Genomic DNA, 21,797 nt, shown 5'->3' with positions numbered 1-21,797 from the left:
CTCCCTCTGCCTGTGTCTCTGCATCTCTCTCTCTCTCTCTCTCTCTCTGTGTGTGTGTGTGTCTCATGAATAAATAAGTAAAATCTTTAAAAAAAAAAAAAAAAGAAAAAGAAAAGGTAAGTAAATTTCCCCAAAGACAAGCTCAGATCTCTTTGACGCCAAAGCCTGATATTCTGTAATATATCTTTAATAAAAATATGCTGGGTGGCTCAGTTGGTTAAGCATCAGACTCTTGATTTTGGCTCAGATCATGATCTCAGGGTTGTGAGATCAAGCCCGACATTCAGTTCCATGTTCAGTGGGGAGTCTACTTGAGATTCTCTCTCTCCCTAGCCCTTTCTCCTCCCCCTGCTCACACACAGTCTCTCTCTCTCTCTATCTAAAATAAATAAATAAATATTAAATAAAAATCAAGAACTTCAAATTCTAATTTGCCCTCACATAGATGACTGCTAACTTCAAGGTTTCCCTTCTGATTGAAGAAGAATGATAGAAATAACATCATTCACTTGGTTGAAACTTGGCTTGTATTAAGGTAGAGTTTCAACTTCAGGTTTATTTATTCAGTCTACTCTAAGACCCAATGAAGTAAGTGTTAACTATTTTTCCCTTTTACAGGTGAAGAAACTGAAGAAGAAGAAATTAAGTAACTTGACGAGGATCACACAGTAAGTGGTATAAACAAGGATTTAGTGAAAGGAAGTCCAACTTTGAAATTCGTATCTTAACCAATATACTATCCAGCCTCTGGCTAATTCTGATACTGAAAGGCTGTCTTCATTTATGTTGAGTTCTTCAAAATATTAACATGGTATCAAACATATCTTTTACTTTTAGAAATACTTTCCCTCCATTTTCCCTTCCTTTTTGTATTCTATAGAACCATATGAAATTGATGATATCCAACCATTCATGAAAATGGCAATTTCATATATATCATATATATCTACATATCTATCTATATATATATATTTAAAGATCTTACTTATTTATTCATGAGAGAGAGAGAGAGAGAGAGAGATAGGCAGAGACACAGGCAGGAGAAGCAGCCTCCATGCAGGAAGCCTGATCTGGGACTCGATCCTGGAACTCCAGGGTCACATCCTGAGCCAAGGGCAGATGCTCAACCGCTGAGGCACCCAGGCACCCCAATATATTTTTTTAATATGCTTTCTCAATATAACTCTGTTCTTTCATCTTCCTTCATTTCTTGAACACCCTTATGCTCTCTCCTAATGTTCAATCCTTTTACAAGTCTGTAGAAAAATAGAATAAGAAATTTGAGTCTCACCTTTCTTGTAATACAGGCCTATTGCCTTCTGACCTGCTACCTTTGAACATCATTTTGTACATTTATTGTAATACTTATATTGAATAACATAGGACAAAGGGATACCAGTCCTGATTTTAGTGGTTTATAGTGAGTATATTTTTCCTGTTATTTATCCAGGTTTGAAAGAAACAAACCAAACCAAAATAAAGTTGGAAAAAATTTGAAAGTTTCTTTTTCAACATTTTCCAATCAACATGTATTAAGTACCCACAAGGTACTGACACTCTTTAATGACAGTAAGGTCTAGAGAGATAGAAAATGAAAAAAGCAACAACATCATATTGGTCCTGGAAGAATTTAAAGGAGAGCCTATATACTTAACTATTAAGCTTTCCTTTGAATTTTCTGGTTTCTGACCATATGTCCTTGAGGGAGGGTTGTAAAGAAAAACCTGCCAGGGGCTATTGCTTTCTCATCTTATTGTTGACTGACTTTGCAAATTACCAATTATGATTTTTTTTAAATGGTAGTTGATAGTTCTGCAAAATAATTTCTTTTTAAAAAAATATGTATGTATTTATTTACTTATTTTAGAGAGAATGCAAACATGTGAGCGGGGGTGGGGGCAGAAGGAGAGAAAGAGAATCTCCAGCAGACTCCCCACTGAGAGCAGAGTCAGACATAGGGCTCGATCTCACCACCCTGAGATCATGACCTGAGCCAAAATCAAGAGTTGGATGCTCAGCCAACTGAGCCACCCAGGTGCCCCTCTACAAAATAATTTCTAATGATTAGCCATATGGATGAACTGATCATCAGTCTAGATTTCTTAAGTATGGAGGTGGCCAACAAAAAGGCACTCCAAGTTCTGTGGCCACCTGGGTTTGTGGCTTCACAAACATCGGTTTAGGGAGCCTGAGGACACAAAGGGTCCCAGGATCAGGGTTCCATCATGCTCGGGGACTCCATGCAACACCAGTAGACTTTACATTAGGGGCTGAGGAGGGCAAGAGGGCCAAGTCTTTTCTTCAGCCTGACTTTCTCTTCAAAGCTGGAGTGGAAGATATTTCATAACTTGAACTTATTATTTAGTAAGGGTGGTTCTTTTTCAGTTTTACATCATTAGCTTATTCACTTGGCAAACATTTGCTAAGTGTCTGCTTGTGTGCCAGGATTAATGGTAAAAGATATGAAAATGGGTTAAATGTGGTGGTTGACCTTGAGGGGCTCATAATCCAAAACTACAGACAATTATAAAATTGTCTGGTGATGGCTAAAGTAGGGGCCTAGAAGTCAAGCACTACAGAGGAATAAGCACTTAGCTCCCACACAGGGAATCCAAGGGAGTTCACTTAGGAGGTGACATTTCAGCTGATTCCTGAACCTACTTGCAAAGGAGTCAGAGACCTAATTCCAAAGTTCACTTAGGTTATGCTAAGATTAGTTTCACCCTGAAGCACACTAGGCAAAAATGAAGGATTTTAATCCAATAACGTAATCATCAGATTTATATTTTAAAATGTCATTCTGCTTTTATTGTGGAGAATGACTTAGTGGTTAAATAAGTCATCCAGGTTAGAACAGATAAGAGTTTCCAAAATGGGAGCTAGGGCAGAAATTTAAGAGATTTGGGAAGCTGAAACTCCAGGGAGGAGTTACTGATGGCGTATGGGACTTGGCAGAGGTGAGCCTACGATTACCTCCAGGTTTTGACTGGAAGGATTATAATAATATATATTTCATTAATCCTTAAAAGCATACTTTTCTTTTCACGTATAAACATCCCTGAAATTGAGCCCCATCTTCTATTCCGTGGTATGTCTACCAAATGTTTTCAGTATTTTTGTTCTTACTCCACAAGACAATAAATAATGGTGCATCGGCTACATGATGACATCTTAGACTTAGTAAACTATGGGAAATAAGATCAGGAACACAGCAGAAAGATCAGATATGGGCCCAAGGGCAAGGAGGGAAAAGGTTATCACCTATAAGAGAGGAGGGAAATGGTACTTTTAAGCATTATGCCTTACTTTATTATTATTATTATTATTATTTGCCTTACTTTATTATTTAGAACAGAAGCCACGTTCCTGTTCTGCTGTACACGGGATGCTTGACTATTCGAGGCAGGTGAAATATCCAACTCTAGAAGCTGGACATGGAGGGATGGAGTTCAGGTGATGGTGTGCAGGTTTGGAGCTCACCTAGAAGGGTAGGTTTGTGGGAAGACGGGGCAAAAAACATAGTCTTTTTTTAAGTGACATCTTTTGTTGAATGTGGCATCCTGCATTACTAGGTATCAGTTATCAACAAAAGTTCATGATATAAATGCATGTCTCTGTAGTTTTAGTTGCGTATCATTTCATAGTCAAAATACCTGAATTTATTCCCTGTTCTACAAAATAAATGGGCATGATCCCACCTGTGGAAACAACGGCCACTGCTCTGATGTCCTGCCTGTCTGCGTACTTTCCCCTCCCGTCCTTCCTTAGTGGATCACCGCATATCTGCCAGGGGCATCCCTTAGGACTGAAATTTCAGGGCGCCTGGGGGGCTCAGGGCGTGATCCCGGGGTCCTGGCTCTGTCTCTGCCTCTCTCTCGTTGCATCGCTCATGAACAAATAAATAAGATCTTTAAAAATAAATAAATAAATAAAATAAGACTGAAATTCCATGTCATTTCCTGGCTCAAAACCCTCCAATGTTTCCTGTCACCCTTGGGGAGAAATCCAAGTCTACCTCAGCCTATCACCTCCCGTATAATCAGGGCCACTTACCTCACTGACTTATCTTGGACTCTCCTTTCGTTCTCCTGAGCCTTACCATCTTCACCCCTGAGATACTACCAGTTTCTCCCCGCTCCCCAGGACCTGTGTTCTTGTTCTGCCTCAATTGTCCTTCCTCTAGATCTTCCCTTGGCTTTCTCCTTTCCTTCGTGTCTCTGTCAAGTGTCGCTGGCCCAGGGAGGCCTTGACTGAACACCCACCCTGAAACCTCCAGAGCAGAGCCCCACACTCCCAGGATCTTTCCTTCAGCCAGCTTCATTTTTCTTCCTTGTGCTTAGCACAACTTGGAATTAGCCATTTAACCGTCCACCTGGAAAAATGTGAAATATGAAAAGAAGGACTTAGCTTGTCTTAGAATTGGGCCTGGTGCACAGTTAGCTTAAAATGAATAAGTTTTCATTAAACAGATGCAATGGACCTCAATGTCTGTCCTGCGCGTGGCTGACCTAGAGGAGTCCCTGCTGCTCTCAGGGCCTACTATGGGCCCAGCCCCCTCTCAATGAGGTAGCCATGCCTGTGGTAAATCTCTGTGCCTTATACTAAAATTCTAAGACCCTTGCCTCAGCCAATTAAACCAGAGATTGGGCTGGGGGCAGGAGCGGGGGGGAGACAAATACATGTAGGCTGACTCCTCCCATGTGTAGTCCACAGACCAGCAGCAGCAGCACCTGTGAGTTTCTTAAAAGTGTCGGTTCTCAGCCCTATTGAATCAGAATCCGCATTTTTAACATGATCCCTAGGTGATTTGGATGAGCATTAAGATTTGAGAAGCACTGATTTATAGCACTGTTTTTCAATCTGCAGAGTTATGAAATCAGTTTAGCAAGTCACAACGAGCAAGTTCTTAAATGAATAGAACAGAATGGGATAGGAGAGGCAGGATAGGCTGCATTAAGAACAGAAAAGCACGCAGATGGCTTAAGTGTTATCTTAAGAAACTGAATGGGTATATGCACGTATGCCGAAGATCACAGTGTAATACATTTATCAGTGTGAATCCTGGTCCCAAAGCTTGAAAGCTGCTGACCCCACAGGGCAGCCAGGAACTTGAGGTAGGAATTAACCCATGGAGGTAAGTGATCCTGTATTGTGACAACCAAACCATTTAGATCTTCCAAATAAAGTCTAGAGACTTAAAGGGGTTGTTTTGACAAACCTTTTGCAGATTGTTAACATTTTCCAAATTTCAGCTTCTCCACGTAGAGTAGTACATACGTTATTCAACTCTTATTCCTACATTGCAACTTGAAAAAAAGCAGTACCTAAAAGCTCTGAAAAGACAGCAGTTTGGGGTTTTAGATATCGCCTTACCTTAACACGCATGCTGTTAATGAATATCTGATTTACAGAGTTACAGTCGCTTTGGGGTGTTTAAAAAAAAAACACACAAAATAAAACAGCAAAAGAGCAAATTTTAACTGTAATGATTGATAAGGTCTCAGCACTAATCCAATTGTCAGCAACCCATAAATGTAGTTTCATAGCAATATATTTTCAAACATCTACCTTCATTATCTTCTAAAACGCAGATGCCTATGTCAGACTCACTAAAGCCCTTCCTTTGTTCGACAGACATTGCGACATATCACTAGTAGAAAACCACACAAGGTGCACTAATTGCCTAACATTCACTCATTCAATGGATCTTTTTAAACATTGGTTATATTTAAGACATTGTGGAAGATAAATGAAAGCCTTTGAACAATCTTAAGGCAACTTTTCTAAACAGGAAAACTTGAGTATTGATAGATTAGACAAGCAGGAGCCAATTTTTTTTTTTTTTTTTTTTTTTTTTTGCATTTGAGAGAAAAGAAATAGTGTCTAAATTAAGGCCAAGTTTTGGCTAATTAGAGGCTGATGACTTCGCATACTGTTGGGTTATTTGGATTTCATACTCCCTTTCTATTCTTTTTGTTTGGCAGTTTTATTCTCCTCTGGTACATTCATGAAAGAGCAATTTCAGGGGGGCCTGGATGACTCAGCTGGTTAATCACTTGACTCTTGATATCCACTCAGGTCATGCTCCTTGCTCAGCAGGAGGTCTGCTTAAGATTCTCTCTCTCCCTCTCCCTCTGCCCCTTCCTTCTGCTCTCTCTCTCTCAAATAAATAAGTAAATCTTAAAAAAAAAAAAAAAAAAAAAAGGAACGAGCCATTTCAGAGCAAGACATGGAAACTCCTATCAATTAAGTTTCCTTTGGGGCATTTTACCTCTGCATATCACCTGTAACTCTTGAGGAGATTAATTTTTTTTTTTTAAGATTTATCTATTTATTCATGAGAGACACAGAGAGAGGCAGAGGGAGAAGCAGGCTCCCTTTGAGGAACCTGAGGTGGGACTCGATCCTGGATCCCAGGATCATGACCTGAGCCAAAGACAGAGGCTCAACCACTGAGCCACCCAGGTTTCCCAGAGGAGATCAATTTCAAACAACCTTATGTGTGTAAAAATGTTAGCACAGTGTTAGGTTAGGGGGAAAATGAGTGAAACAGTGAGTAATTAGCAATCACACTGCCACGGTTTCTTATGTCCTTCATTTTCCTAAATATTCCCAGGATGAATCCCCGTCACTAGAAAGAACCTGTACATGAGCATCCTCATTTTCTAAAAGTTTGATCTCTGGTAAGCACCCCAGATTCTAATGATTAAAAATTTTTGAATGGAGCCTTCTGCTTCTAGCTATGACAAAGAAGCTTATATTGGAGTAGCATTCCCATTCATACCAGGAATAAGTTAAGGGTCTTCTTTATCACTGCTACTGTTTAGCCAACATAATTAGATAACAGAAATGAAAAAAAAAAATTGGAAAAGTGAAGCAAAATCATCATTATTTGCTAATGGTATGATTGTTTGCCAAAAAGTGCAAGAGGATTTAGTGCAAAACTGTTAGAAACAATAAGAGAATTCAAAATCCATAAAAGCATCCATGTAGCCAGTTTGAAGGAAGAAAACTGAAAAAAAAGTAAGATATCCAAAAAGTGTGAACAATTTACATGAAGAAAACTAAAACGCTAGTGAGGGACACACAAAAAAGATGTACCACAAGACATACTATGCTTTTGTTCAGAAAATTTTAGTAGGACAAAGATGTCAATTCTCCCTAAATTAATCTGTAAATTCAGTGTAATCCCAATAAAAACACTGAGATGATTTATTTTGGAACTAGACAAACTGCTTCTAAAGTTCAAATGGAAAATAAGCAAATAAAAAGAGCCTGGGAAAGTCTAAAAAGAACAAGAAAACTAAGATGTATTTTTCTATCAGATAGTACACTATATTTTATAAACTCTAACATTTAAAAATGTTACTAATGCATGCACAGAACAGTACTTGGCACATATAACATACACTTGTTGATTAAATGAACAGTTACATCAATGGATTTGTCCAGAAAACTCAAATTGGACCCAAATTCTGATTGGGTCATGAGAAAAAGTGGGGTTTGAAAGTCATGGAGGGGTGCCTGACTGGCTCAGTCAGTAGAACATGTGACTCTTGATCTCTGGGTTGTAAGTTCCAGCCCCACGTTGGGCATAAAGATTAAACAAATAAAATCTTTTTTTAAAAAGTCATGGAAAAAAGAGAAACTATTCCTATAAATGGTGTTGGGACAATTGAGTAACCAGTTGGAAAAAAAAAATAATTAGGGCCATGCCTTACGCCTTCCATACAATGAATTGCAAATGAGTAAAATATTTAAATGTTAAAAAAGAAACCACTGGGGCACCTGGGTGGCTCCGTTGGTTAAGTGTCCTACTTTGGCTCAGGTCATGATCTCAGGGTCCTGGGATGGAGCCCCGGAGGGCAGGGCGGGCTCCCTGCTCAGTAGGGAGTCTTCTTGTCCCTCTCCTTCTGCCCCTCCCCTCACTCGTGCTCTCTCTTTTTCTCTCTCTCAAATAAATAAATAAAATCTTAAAAAAAAAAAAAGCCAAACTGTTAAAGTACTGGAGGAAAAACTGTAAGTAAATAATTTCAGAAACCATTAAAAGATGGTATAATTGGGCTACATTATAGTGAAAATTTTCTGCATTATAAAAACCATTTATTATAAACACAATCTAAAAAGAACTGACAAACTGAATAAAACTTTTGCTACCCACCTCCCAAAAAAGCTGTAAACTCTTTACTGAGTTTCTACTACTCAGAAATGAAACAAAACAAAGCAACCACTCCCCCCACTCCTCACACACGCACAGTAGCAAATTTAGCAAAGGACGTGAACAATTTACAAGAAATAAAAATGACCTTTAGACACAGGAGATGTGTAAGTTGAATCATAAAAAGTAAAATGCAAATGAGACCTGTAGCCAGATTGCCTGGCTTACTCGCCCGGTTGGCGAGCATCACAGATCTTGACAGCACCGTGTTGAGGCAGGTGGGACCCTCGCATTGATCGCTGAAGGAACTGGAGTTGGGTGCTCCTCAGGAAGTAACTGAGCAATATCTGTTAAAATTAAAACTGCACAGGGATCCCTGGGTGGCGCAGCGGTTTAGCGCCTGCCTTTGGCCCAGGGCGTGATCCTGGAGACCCGGGATCGAATCCCACGTCGGGCTCCCGGTGCATGGAGCCTGCTTCTCCCTCTGCCTCTCTCTCTCTCTCTCTCTCTCTGTGACTATCATAAATAAATAAAAATTAAAAAAAAATTTAAAAAAAAAATTAAAACTGCACAAATGCCTAGACTGGCACTTGCACTTCTAGGAATTTAACTTACAAATATACTCTTGGGCGTGACAAGTGACCTGGATGCAAGGCATGCAGCAACACTAACTGCAAAATATTGGAAACGAAGTAAATGTCAGCAGGGGACTGATTCAACAAATACTGGTGTGTGTTTATCTGACAGGTTGCAACTGGACCAACGCAAGAACCAGGCTTCTGTTTCTTTGTGTCTCCTGTACTTACCCGGCTGGGGCCACGCTCCTAGTCCGTCCGCCCTCCCAGCACTCACCAGCATCCGGCATACTAGACACATTTTGTTGCTGATTTGCTGCTTGTCTGTCTGTCCTGCACCCTCTGCTGGAAGATAAGTTCCATGAAGGCGGAGATTTTGCCACAGCTCTATCTTTACCACCTAAGAGTGCCAGGCACCTGATAGACACTGCGTAACTACTTGTCAGATGAATGAATACAAGAATGAACAGATATAGAAAAATCCCAAATCCATTTTAAAATGAAAAAAGCAAAATGCAGTCGTATTCTAGCCTTTGTGTAAAAAATCATACTGACACAAATGTATGCACACATAGCCACGCATTTATACATGAGCACGTGCACGCACACACACGCTAGCCCATCCAGAGCCTTTATGGCTGGATACACAGCAAGCCAGTGCCAGCCGTTGTCCCTCAGAGCAGGAGAGCAGAGCTGTGCAGGTGGCCATTGTAGGTAGGATTTTTTATACTTTGCCCGAATAGCTCTTGAACATCATTCCACAAACATGTATTATATAATCAAAAACCAATTTTTAAAATTTATTTATTTTCTTAAAGTAATCTCTACACCCAACGCAGGACTGAAACTTATGACCCTGAGATCCAGAAGCTTCTGGAGACAGAGAATTAATAACTAGAGGCACAGGAGGCAAACACAGAGTCGAATATTTGAGAGATGAGAGAAGGAGCGTAGGAGAGGGAGGAAATGTCTCCTGTATCCTTGGCCCTAAGGAGCTCAAGACCCCTCTGTCCCCTCCAGTTCACCTGTGTCTCTGCTCCCAGCCTTCCAAGGGCCCTGCCTTCCCCATTCCTTCTGCACACTGTACATGGCTGTGTCTTAGCTGACCTGGCTCCATCTGTTGGAATGCACTTTCCTCCCTTGTCTACTTAAAAAAATATTTTCATTCTCGGTGAAGCCATCTGTCCTCTTTGTGCTTCCACAACCATTTGTTCTTATTTCCACTTAGAACAAAATACCATCAGTTTGTTTACAAGTTTGTTTGTTTGTTTATTTATAAGCAGGGGCCCTGCCCAAGATGGTGCTTGAACTCACCACGCTGAGATCAAGAGTCACATGTTCTCTGGACAGAGTCAGCCAAGTTTACAAGTCTTCTTACACAGATATTCTTTTTTTTTTTTTTAAGGTTTTATTTATTTATTCATGAGATGCAGAGAAAGAGGGGGGTGGGGCAGAGACACAGGCAGAGGGAGAAAAAGGCTCCATGCAGGGAGCCCGATGTGGGACTCGATCCCCGGTCTCCAGGATCATGCCCTGGGCCGAAGGCAGGCGCTAAACCACTGAGCCATTCAGGGAACCCCACAGATAATCTTTTACGGTATCTGTTTTTGTTTACGTGTGTTTAAACACATAACCTGCAAGCTCCTTGAAGGCCAGAGCTGTCATTCATTCTTGTTCTCCATTGTTAAATGGTAACTTGCATGGATCAAGCTTGAGCACAGTGCGTACACCCCCAAAATGTCCATGAATGACTTACAATCCTTTTCTTCATGTAGCTTATATATTAACTTTAAAATGAGGAGCAATTTCTGTTGGAAGATGAAGGGACTTTTACTGAGCAGCCTTAGAAAATGTTAGTCATTAGCACACTCAAATTACAGTAGAATGCCCACCAATAACATTGCCAGGGAGAATTGAACTTCTAGAAAGTTCAATAAAGGGTGCCTGGTAGCTCAGTCTGTTTGGGCTCAGGTCATGGTCTCCTGGTTGTGGGATCCAGCCCCACGTCTGGTTCCAAGCTCAGTGAGGAGTCTGCTTTGGAGTCTTTCTTCCTCCCCCCTCTGCCCCTCCCTGCACCCGTGCTCTCTCATTCTCTCTAATAAAAATCTTTTTTAAAAAAATAAAAAAAAAAGAATTTTAGAAAAGGTTAATAAGTGGATTTTGTGGAAATATTCAAATTCACCTGAAAGAAGTCTGCCCAATGAAACCTGACCATAACCAGATTAAAATCATTAGCATATACAAAGAAAGAATGCGTCCATCAGTAGCCAAGTTAGCAGCTTCCTTAGCAAACAAGAGATGGAATGCGAAGGTCCTGGGGAGAGCCCGTTCTGTTCTGTTCAGTTTGGCAAGACTCCCCTTATTTGTGGCGATGAATGCTCTGGCTCTCTTACCAAAGGCCAATAAACACTGGATTCCTCTAATTAACCCCTATTGTTCATTTTCCATATTTACCAAGTAAACTTCCAGTTACGTTTTCACTCCCATGTAGGTCTGCCTTCTTGGAGCATACCCGCTGCTAGTGATGACTTTGACATTCCTGTGTTTCTGACCTTCATATTTTTTGTAATAAGTCAACGAGTTATTTGGCTCTTAGGTATCAGGCAAGTGTGCTACGTTAATGTGAATGTATTGCTGAAAATTAATCTGCTCTTTAATTGCTGATAATATCAGAGTTCTGAATCTGCAAAGCTGAGGATCAAAGGCTGGCTAGGCCAAGGAAGAAATCTCCAACCAGACTTGTCCCCATCTCTCAAGTAAGCCCTGGCAGACAGTTGGCATACGTCCGGGACAACCTTAGGACTGCCAACCTGCCCCTGTGCCATCTGACACTTATTTATACATAGAGCACTGCTGTCTGCCAGACATCATGGTGCAAAGACAGGGAGGGAAGGGGCTACTCAGGTATCCCAAGTTCTGTGGCTTATCTAGTCCTGTTGTTCTTAGCCCTAAGACTCACTGATAATGAAACTCTAAAATTTTGATGAAATCGAAACAAATCTTTCACAGAAAAATGCACAGAAACTGGGCTGTTTGCACTTAGTTTACTTTATAGCCTTGAAAATTAATGGTTTTGACATTTGATATAGGATGGGCTCTGGAATCAGACAGCTGTGTGCTGAAATAATTGGCTTTATCATGTATTAGCTGTGGGACACTGCACAAATTACTCTCTCCATGTCTCACTTTGCGTATCTGTCCAAGGGAATATTGGTGCTCCCCTCCTAGGATTGTTTAGAATTGTTAGACATTAGGGCAGCCTGGGTGGTGCAGTGGTTTAGCGCCGCCTTTGGCCTGGAGTGTGATCCTGGAGACCTGGGATCGAGTGCCACGTCGGGCTCCCTGCATGGAGCCTGCTTCTCCCTCTGCCTGCGTCTCTGCCTCCTTCTGTGTGTGTGTGTGTGTGTGTGTGTGTGTGTGTGTGTCTCATGAATAAATAAATAAAATCTTAAAAAAAAAGAATTGTTAGAATTATAAAGTGACAGCACAGTCCCTAGTGTGTAGTAAGCAATGACTTGCTGCTATAAATGGTATTATGCAAAATACTGTCTTCATTAATTTGTCTTTTTTTAAAGATTTTATTTATTTATTCATTAGAGACACACAGAGAGAGGCAGAGACACAGGCAGAGGGAGAAGCAGGCTCCATGCAGGGAGCCCCACGTGGGACTCGATCCTGGAACCCCAGGGTCACGCCCTGGGCTGAAGGCAGCACTAAATTGCTGAGCCACCCGGGCTGCCCCTGTCTTCATTAATTTGAATGACGACAAAATCAAAGGCAACCTTAACTTTACTTAGTAGTAAATTCCGGTGAAAGGATGCTTTTGATTTGAATAAGAAGTTGGGTTATGTCAAAAAAAAAAAAAAAGTTGGGTTATGTCATTTATGTCATCCACTTGACTTCAATTCATTTTGCGGCAATAAACACTGAAAACATTGGCCCAGATAGGTCAAAGAACATACCCGAAGGTAGCCGAATTCGTGCCTTATCACCACCACTGTAAATTAATGGAACCATCTTCGGTTAGGTACATCGTTGAAGCTTCTGTGGGCCAAAAAGGATGACTGATTCATGTTTTAATTTCAAAGTCATTGGATCAAGAGTAACTTGCAGAAGAATTCTATGGTGTTTTGAGGTATTGAAGATTTCTGCTTGTAGAGAAATTAGGAAGACTTTCTCAGTGGGCTTCTGGCCACAGGAAGTCCTTCTCCTCATTGGGAAGCCTAAAGTGCTGCCCGCATTGTCTTCGCTTCCTCAAAGGGTGCTGAGCTGTGAGTTGGTGGGTTCCTTTTAGCAGTATCCGTAATACCCCGTGTAGGACCTTAAATCTGAAGATCTGCTTTAATCTCATGGTCAGAAATACCTATGATGTAACAAAACCAGGAATGAACTCCTCTTAATTAAACTGTTCTGAGAAGCCTTCTCTCTCTCTCTCTGTTCCTGTGTCTGTTTGTCTCTCTTTAGAGCACACACACGACCTAAGTGTGAAGTTCAATCACATACTTTAGGATGTATTCTTTGTAAACTTAGTGGACTACACGCGACAGAGAAGAGCTTCCTACTCTGATCTCTTTTCTAGTCAACATTTCTTGAAAAGGCTGAGGTCCAGACCAGGCTCTGATAGAGTTGATGACTTTCAGGGCAGTAAACAAGACTCCTTTGAGAATTGCTGGCACAAAGCAATTCCTGTGGATGCTGAGGGCAATGAGTCATGACAGCACGCGGATTGCCTTCAGCAAAGCCGCCTGGCCAGGTATGCTACTGAGCCCAGAGAACCAAACGCTCTGTCCACACAAAGTTTTCCTTGACAAAGCCACTTTTTTCACCATGTGGAAAATGACAAGAGCTTGTTGAGTTTCCAAATGGGAATAAAAAAGATCGGAATACTTCTTGAGTGGCACCGGTGTGCAGATAAAGAATGATGATAAAGAACTGGCTGAAATGAGAGGCATCAGCAGTTTCTTCCAATGTTTGCCTATTGAATGAAGGTGGTTGTGGAGCCACTGTAGGGACCTTTTTCCAGATATTAGAAGAAAGATCAGGGACTACGAAGGGGATCGTGACTTTCGAGATTGGTATGCCTTCAGTTTTCTTCCTTGGTCCCAAGCAATGAACCGTTTCAAATATCTCCAAGGTACATGGCTTCATTATATTTTCTACAATTTTGAGTCTTCTTTTGCCTGACTTAAAAAAGAACAGGGACATGTTAAGGTTGCCCCCCAAGACATGGGCAAGTTCAATTTTGTTAAAATTCTGGCCTTTTAGAATCAAATGTTTTCTCATGAAGTGATTTATCCAAGTCCAGACATTTTCCTTTTAAAAATTATGTTAAATTCTAGCATATTTTAAACATATAAAAAGTACAGAAAGTAAATAACAAAGAACCTAGGTCCTCCCCACTCCCACTGAGATTTAACAAATGTTTTCTTAAATAAAAATCTTAAAAGCAATTTTTAAAAATTTATTCATGAGAGACACAGAGAGAGGCTGAGACCCAGGCCGAGGGAGAAGCAGGCTCCCTGCAGGGAGCCCGACGCGGGACTCGATCCTGGGACCCTGAGCTAGGGCAGATGCTCAACCGCTGAGCCACCCGGGTGTCCTTCAAGGGAAGTTGTTTTTTCTTTCTTTCTTTCTTTTTTTTTTTTTTTTTGCCTTAGGAGGGTGTGGTGGTCAGAATAACGGCCCCCAAAGAGTTTCGAGGCCCTAATCCCAGGAACCGGTGAGTGTATTAAGTTACAGCAAAGGAGAATGAAGGCTGAAGATGGAAGTAAGTTTGTTAACCAGGGGACGTTAAAGCAGAGGCTCCTGGAGTACGCAGGTGTTCTCCCCGTGCAATCATTCATCCTTACACGTGGAGAAGGGAGGCCCAAGAGGGAGCCATAGGAGTTTGCGATGATGAGAGAGAGACACAAGAGAGAACAACATTTCTTATTCTGAAAAGGAGGAAGAGAACCTGGAGCCAAGGAATGTGGGAGGTTCTAGTGTTGGGAAGGCCCGGGAAGCACATTCCAGAAAGGAGCCTCCAGAAAGGAATGTAGCCCCGCCGGGAGGGAGGCCCAGCCCAACACCTGCGGGACACCGGCCACAGAGCCCTGCAGTGCTGCCCGGGGGACCTGTGCTTGGGGGGTGGATAGAGACCGAGCGGGGGTGGGGTGGGGGGAGGAAGGGAACTGAGGGAACTGGAGGCCATAGGCACAGTCCCCACAGAGGCCACGGCCTAAGAGGAGCAACTGATGACCTGCGAGAGGAGAGTGATGCAGGAGCAGAGCCCCCGAGGGGGCAGGACACCAGCAAGGGACACTGGCTTCTGCAAGGTGCCCAGAGGGGCGCCAGGGTGACCCAGGGCACAAGCCAGGTCAGAGGGCGGCGAGGGGCCCCGACACAGGAAGGGGGACACTGTCAGGGGTACAGGCCCGCTCCCACCTGCCCTACTCTAGCCAGTGGGCCGAGAGCAGGGTCATGAGCTGCGGGTAGGGCAGGATGCGAGTGTGAGGATGCAGGGACTGACCCCGAGTCTTGAAGCAGGGCAGCAAGCTCGGGACTGCCCGACAGCCTGGCCTGTCCCCTTGGGGCCATTTAAAGCAGGGCTGGACAGCACGCCCTGCTGTGTGTGTTTTTTTTTTTTTTTTTTAAGATTTTATTTATTTATTCATGAGAGACACAGAGGGAGGGAGGCAGAGACACAGGCAGAGGGAGAAGCAGGCTCCATGTGGAGATCCTGATGCGGGACTCGATCCCGGGACCCCGGGGTCACGCCCTGGGCCCAAGGCAGAAGCTCACCCGCTGGGCCACCCAGGGTCCCGCGCCCTGCTGTTTTCAATTAATCTTATGTGGCTGAGCAGGTGCAGGCATAGAGCAGGCTGGTGGCAATACACTTTAGACTGAGTAAGGAAGCTGGGCTCTGAAAGAATAGGGAGTGAAGAGCTGGTAGGACCAACAGAACAAAGAGGGGTCGCAGTGGGGGGACCAGAGAAAGTGCTGGGGGACTAGGAGGCCGTGGCTGGGCAACAGGGGTTTGAACTGGGAATCTGGAGGTGACTGGGTGGTGATGGCAGAGCCAAGAGGCGGATCGTGGAGAAGTTGGACTAAAAAGGGGAAAGAGGCAGAGGTGGTTGCAAGTGAAGCCAAGGACCTGAGGTGCCAGGGGCTTGGACCCACTGTCTCCGCATCTCATCACTAGGAAGTGACACAAGTGGGAGAAGAGGACAGTCGGCCAGGGGCGGTTGGCTGGACCACGCCGCGAGCTGGCTCTCAGGCTGCGAGGCCCCTCCTCTGGGGATGGGTTGCACCATGCAGGCTCTAATATCACTAACGTCAAGGATGTTACTTGCTTTTTTTGATGGGAATAGTGTGAAGTAGAGTTTGTCGGAGTGCCCGCTCGTGGTACACCACTCTGTGTCTTTGCACTGCGGAGAGAGGACACATCTGTGTGTGAAGTCACCTATCTAATGCAGCAGTAAGTAAAAATAAGATCAGCAATAAAAATGCAGACAAAATAGTGCTGGAGAAAGATGTCAAAGCCCAGGTCCTTCCTGGACTGGCCACCAAGGCTGCCTGGGGTTAGGGGCCATCGGCCGAAGGGGCAAACCTCACTAGCTGGAGGGCACAAGGTGCATTTGGTAATGTAAACTGGTTTTCGCGTTTTAGTTGGATAAACCCGACTCCATATCTTTATTTATTTATTCCTTTTAGTATTCTGTATCTTTAAATATCTATTTATAATATTGGATTTTCATGCTTTTTTTGACTCTGCCTACCTTAAGGAATGAACCTCACATGCTGACAGTGCCTCGCCTCCCCCACACAAACAATTGAGGCCAACGGCTCACCAATAGCACTCACTCTTACAATGAGCGCTTTTCTCTAATAGTTTTGTTTTCTTTCTTTTTAAAATAATCCTCACATGACCCCTTAAGGGGTCATGACTGCAGTGTGAGAGGCTCTTTCTGATACCATCATTTTATTTTTATGTATTTATTTATTTAAAAGATCATTCATTCATTCATTCATTCATTCATGAGAGACACAGAGAGAGAGAGGCAGAGACACAGGCAGAGGGATAAGCAGGCTCCATGCAGGGAGCCCGATGTGGGACTCGATCTCAGGACTCCAGGATCAGGTCTTGGGCTGAAGGCAGATGCTCAACCGCTGAGCCACCCGGGCTGCCCTATATTTTGGTATTTATTGAAGTATAGTTGACACGTTACATTAGTTTTGAGCGTACAATGCAGTGATTCGACGACTCCATCTGTCGTGCTGTACTCTCTGCAAGTGTAGCTGCAGTCTATGGCTGTACAATGCTATTACCATACCATATAACTATTTTTGATATGGTCAGACATTTTTCTCTAGTCTTTTTGATAATAGAAACGTTATGTAATAGGACGTGCCACACCTTTATAGACAGGCTACAGAAAATACATCTCCTGGAGTTCTCTGTAATAGTGTCAGTCAAGAGGGGCTTATGATGTAATTCAACATGGAGAAGTAGAGGTCTCTACTTATGTGGCTTATCAGAGCCTCATCAGATATTAGATTTCAGAGCACCTGGAAATCTGCAAAAGGGAGAGACGAGGCCTCCTGTTGAATACCACAGGCGGAACACACGTTTATCCCTACTCCCACAGGTAATTTTTCTTTATTTTTTTTAGATTTTTAAAAATTTATTTATGATAGACAGAGAGAGAGAGAGAGAGAGAGAGAGGCAGAGACCCAGGCAGAGGGAGAAGCAGGCTCCATGCAGGGAGCCTGACGCAGGACTTGATCCCGGGACTCCAGGACCGCACCCTGGGCCAAAGGCAGGCGCCAAACCACTGAGCCCCCCTGAGCCCCCCAGGGATCCCCCAGGTAATTTTTCTAAAACAAAAGTAAAGTAATAAACCAGTCACAACAAAGAGGATGGGAGAGGAGAACAAAATATTGGAGGATGGAAGGAGGGGAACACACATGAGCAGAGCAGAGAAAGGGGACTCCCCAGCACCTGCAAGAGACAAAGAAGAAATGTATTTTGTCCGGAAGAAAGCTCAGCAATTGGAGGCAGAAGCATGTACTTCTGAAAACAGAAGAAGTAGTTGAAAATCTACATCAGGAACAGTTAGATTCTCAAGTTCCTTCTCTAAGGCCAGTAGCCGAGAGGCTGTCTCTCCTGGTCCTGGCAGAGAAGCGAAAGTCCACAAGTCTCCGGGTGTTGAGTCACAAAGGTCCTGAACTTGCATGTCCCAGGAACGTCGAGCCTAGGTACGGGGTATGGTAAGGTCCTCTCTGCTTTCCCACCTTGGCACCTGGAATGGTTGACAACTGGCGACACAGACAGAGGCACAACTTCAGGGAGGCCGATCTGGCCAAGAGAAGAGGCCCACGGATGCTGACATTGGACACGTGCCTCCGGGAAAGGTCTGTGTCCAGGCAGCCGCCTCCGTGGTGAGGACCAACAAGCTCTGGTTTTGCACAAAAGAGCATCCAGTCAGCTTTCCAGTACTTCTGCCTTAAATATGAATGCATGGCAGGCAGGAGAAGAAATCCTCCAACCCGAAAGATGAAGACGAAAACATCCAAAAGAAAAAAAGGAACTCCTAGGACAAGAGACTGAGTGCAGGGCCAGAGGAAGAAAAGTTAAAGATATTTCCTTTGGGAGAGAAAAGATGGTGAATCTATGACACAAGGATGGGATGATATGGAAAAAGAACACTTAGAGAATGAGAAACAAATATTACCCCCAAAAAATGGTGGCAGAAACAGGAAACTTGATAGGAAGGTTGGCATGTAAGATGGAGGAAACTTCACCAACAGTAAAAGAACACACCAAAGAGATGGAAACTAGGAGAGAAAAGATCAAATATTTATTAGCCAATGTTTAGAAGGCCAACATCTACTTAACAAGTTCTAGAGAGAACAGAGGCACAGAGGATTTGCCCTGATTTAGCTCTTTTTTTCATTATTATATTAGGCCCTCATGAGCCCTTTCAGTCTGCCATCTGCCCTAGAGCTGGGAAATTTCCTTATCCTCTATCTTTGCTAATCCTTCTTTAATTTTCTGCACAGAGAGGGAGGGAGAGAATCTCGTGCAGACTCTGTGCTGAGCAAGGAGCCCGGTGCAGGACTCCATTTCACGAGCCTGAGGTCACGACCTGAGCTGAAATCAAGAGTTGGACGCCCAACCGACTGAGCCACCCAGGTGCCCCGTGATACCTTGAAAACTATGAAGGAAAGTGATTTTTTAAAAAAGATTTTTTAAATTTATTCATGAGAGACACACAGAGAGAGGCAGAGACATAGGCAGAGGGAGAAGCAAGGCCTCATGCAGGGAGCCCGATGCAGGACTCGATCCTAGGACTCCAGGATCATGCTCAGGGCCGAAGGCAGGCACTAAACCTCTGAGCCACCCAGGGACCCCCGAAAAATTATTTCTAACCTAGAGTCCCATGCCCCACCAAACTGAGTGCGAGGATACATTAAAATGTTTTCCGACATACAAGGTCTTCAAGAACGTGTAATCCTATCTCCAGAATAAACTGAAAATGTACTCCGCTGAAACGATGAGGGAAAAAAAGGAAGGGGGACAATCTGGGATTCAGGAAACCAGAGGTCTGCATAGGAAACAATTCCCAGGATGTTAGGGAAACCTAATCCTAGGATGACCACAGAGCCACAAGCCTTCAAATCAACCCAGATCATGGCAGGGCACAGTGGGCTCCAGGAGAGACATCTCCAAGAAAAAGAGAACTAGAACTGTAGATTCCCTGGTATGATTAATTGCACCGGGAGGAGGAAAGTTTGGGTTTCAGTTTGTGACTGGTAAAGGAATATGATGAAATGATTTTAAAAATGGCAAGAGTTTTGACTGAAGAGGAAAAAGAATCGTGTGACAAGAAAAAGTGGTAAAAATGCAATCATAGTACACTGCCTGGCTCTGCTGGGAACAGTATTTGCAGAGTCATAATGTAATGAACATTAAACGTTTATTTAATAAAACTGTGATATAAACAGAGCAGGAGCTTAAGAATAAAAAAGTGTATGTGTAGTTAGGGTAAGAGGCAAATTTTCTTTTTTCCATATCAGGAAGTCAACAAGGTAGGTCTAAAAATGAAGAAATCAAGAAGTACAATAGCTGATGAGGGTATTAAGATAAATACGATGATTTCTATTGGCAGAAAAAGAAGAACTCAAATTTGGGGGAGGGTTTTTGGGAGTGGGAAGGCTAGGTAGGGGATTGTTGGCTTTTGTAAGAATCCTTGCAGAACTAAAGTATTTAACTTTTAAGACTAAGTACATGTGTCATTTTGATTTTAGAGAGTGAACTGCATCTGCTCCAGAAGTATTTGCACTGAAGGCACAGTGGCTATTCCTCCATATCCTATTAATTATTTCAACATATACAAATCAGCTATTTCATATCATAGCTAATCCACTGCCCAGAAAACATTAACATTTAGAGTAAGTATCATTCTGACATATAAAAATGAAACTTTTTATTTGTTAGCATCACCATATTTCCCTTTATTACTAAGGGCAGGTGTACCACCAAAATTGGTCATTTTAGGGATAGCTCAGGGGAAGGTTTTTTTCCCCTCTAGGGAACATCTGGCAAAATTACAACTGGGGGGTTGGGGGCAACTAGTGATAGATATCGAGCGGATACAAGCCAAGGATGCTGCTAAACATCCTGCAAGGGCCAGGATAAGCCCCCAGGAATTACCCAGTCCCAAATGGCAATAGTGCCACAGCTGAGAAACCAAGCTCTGCGCCTTTGAGGATTAATTCATGAGAACGCTAACCATAAGGACTGATGCCCTGCAAACATTTTGCAATTTGGGACTGACTCAGCGGAGTATCTTGGTGCAGTGCTGGAAGCAGTCTGGCTGTGCAATACATCTTTGGAGATGAGAATGGTCGGGTAAAGACACAAGGTATAATAAATGATAACAATAATACTACACAGGGCGTTGTACCTCAATAATCTCTTTCATCCATGGTTCCCCGGGCCCTTTATAGGCTGATAATAACCACTCTGGTTCTCATATACCACCTTTTATCCAAAGAGCGCAGGCACCTTCACAACACTCTCACAATGTAGGATGTATCATTAGCCCCATTTTACACGGACGTAAACAGAGGCACAAAAGTTAAGCAACTTGCCCAAAGACCCAGGAGTCGGTAGCAGCCAGTTCCTGACTCAGCCTATTAATACTAAGAGAACTAGTCCACGAGTGCAGTGATACATTTATGTGGCGTTAAGCGTCATTCTAGTTCATTCTGGGTCTATAGTTTTCCAATTAATATGGTGTATTCTCTACCTTGTTCTTTTTGCTTGCCTTTTCTTCCCCTCCCACCCCCCACTTCTTAGAGACCAAGAACTCCTCAGTATCCTAACAATAAGAGGGGAAGATAGGATACGGATTGATAGGATACTGATTGTTAGGATACTGAGGAGTTCTTGGTCTCTAAGAAGTGGGGGGTGGGAGGGGAAGAAAAGGCAAGCAAAAAGAACAAGGTAGAGAATACACCATATTAATTGGAAAACTATAGACCCAGAATGAACTAGAATGACGCTTAACGCCACATAAATGTATTTACGGAGTGTCTTCCTTGAACCAAGCACAGAGTGCCAGTTCTCACAATAGCTTAAAAATACACGCTGTTGGGATCCCTGGGTGGTGCAGCGGTTTGGCGCCTGCCTTTGGCCCAGGGCGTGATCCTGGAGACCCGGGATCGAATCCCACGTCGGGCTCCCGGTGCATGGAGCCTGCTTCTCCCTCTGCCTATGTCTCTGCCTCTCTCTCCCTCTGTGTGACTATCATAAATAAATAAAAATTAAAAAAGAAATACACGCTGTTACAAATGATTAAAAAAAATACATGCTTTTGTTGGTTATTTTATAGCAGAGAAAGGGGAGTTTCAGAGGATTTAAACCAACAACACATCCAGGACGCGTCAGCTACTTAGGAATTCCTTCTCAGGCACACTGCAACCCCCCTCCCCCAGCTCCTGCAGCCCCTCTGGGTGTGCAAAGCCCCAGCTCCCGCAGCCTCTCCGGGTGTGCAAAGCCTTGTAACTTGTGAGTTTCG

Source organism: Canis lupus, chromosome 13 (genome assembly GCF_048164855.1).
Source record: "Canis lupus baileyi chromosome 13, mCanLup2.hap1, whole genome shotgun sequence".
NCBI classification, from domain to species: domain Eukaryota; kingdom Metazoa; phylum Chordata; class Mammalia; order Carnivora; family Canidae; genus Canis; species Canis lupus.
Note: the sequence above shows the minus strand (reverse complement) of the source record.